Source organism: Anneissia japonica, unplaced genomic scaffold (assembly GCF_011630105.1).
Source record: "Anneissia japonica isolate Jap-2015-1 unplaced genomic scaffold, ASM1163010v1 scaffold288252_len263706_cov166, whole genome shotgun sequence".
NCBI classification, from domain to species: Eukaryota; Metazoa; Echinodermata; class Crinoidea; order Comatulida; family Comatulidae; genus Anneissia; species Anneissia japonica.
In genome coordinates this window covers 257,144-258,514 of record NW_022703281.1, presented here as the reverse complement: position 1 = coordinate 258,514, position 1,371 = coordinate 257,144, and positions in this window count along the sequence as shown.

Here is a 1,371-nt window from a genome sequence, read left to right as displayed (position 1 = left end):
GGATTATTGCTATGTCTTGGTTGTTATTCGTTAAAGCATGCTTTGCATACAGAAGACTTTCGTGTCGGCTTCTTCTTGGTGGTTCTACGCCAGATTGTAGAACCCCAGGTTGCTGACTGCCAGATTTTTTATTTCTCTTTGCCAAAACACAATTTGCTGAATGCCAGTTTGCTGAATCAAAAACTACGAATCCCAGTTTTTTTAAACCCAGTTTGCGCTGAAACCCACTTTGTGGAAAATAAAATAAAAGCCATAAAACATTAACTACAGCATAACATTCATGTTGGAACACTCTCTTACTATGTATTCGTATAAGAAATATCGGCTTATTAGTTAAATGATTCNNNTAAATCAATTAGCTATCAGCAAATAAAATTCAATTTAATAGGCCTCGCAGTTAAAACGTTTTATTAGCATACATATGATAAATACATAAATTCATATTTTAAAAAATATGAATTTAAAAGGAAATAAACAAACTAATAATAATCTACAATACACACATATCAATTGTGGCTCCAGAAATTTGTTAGCAGGGGGTCTGACTCAAGGGCCTGACTAGAGCCTCGGTGGTCAGGGACCTGGCACAACAATCTTGATAAGGTTTGCAGAGGGAGTATTTTAGAAGGATACGATTGCTTATCCTTAATTTCGTTTCATTTTATTTATAATTTTAACTGATAGCCATGCTTTCAAGTGTGTTTTTCTACAGCTTTGTTGTCTTCGAATATTTTTCTTTTTAATTTGTACACAAATGGAGCTCCTTCCTTTCAAATGCACAGTATGCTGTACTTTTGTAACACAAAACAGAGATTTGGACTGGGAAAACAGAGTTTTGGGAAAATAGGATTTCATGATTTTAGTGAACTGGATTTGGCATTCTGGGTTTCGGCAAACTGAGTTTCTGCAAACTGGGATTTCGACAAACTGGGTGGATGCTTTCTTGAATATTGCTATCGGCAAGAATGCATCCTTGTCACTGAAAGAGATTTTGTATTAGTTCCAGATCTTCGTAGCAGCCAAGAAAAGCAGAGCCGAAAGTCGTCCTGCATGCAATGCATGCTTTAAGGAATTACAACCAATACATAAATATCAACCGTTCCATTCTGGAGACATCAATATTGCAGTCGTTGCTACTTTATATCTTATTTTATGACAGCGGAGAGAGAGTCATTCTAGACATAAACACTGGCAAATACCGAAAGTTGTTCAAATTAAGTGACATTAACTTTCACCAGCGAAGAAAGCATCCCTTATTGGATGTCGTGCTTCTGTAGTCAAAGGCAAAGTTTTGTTGACACTTTCTGCAACTTTAAAGTTTTAGATGTTCTGTCACAAAAGATGTCTAAGGAACTTGAAGACTGTGGTATG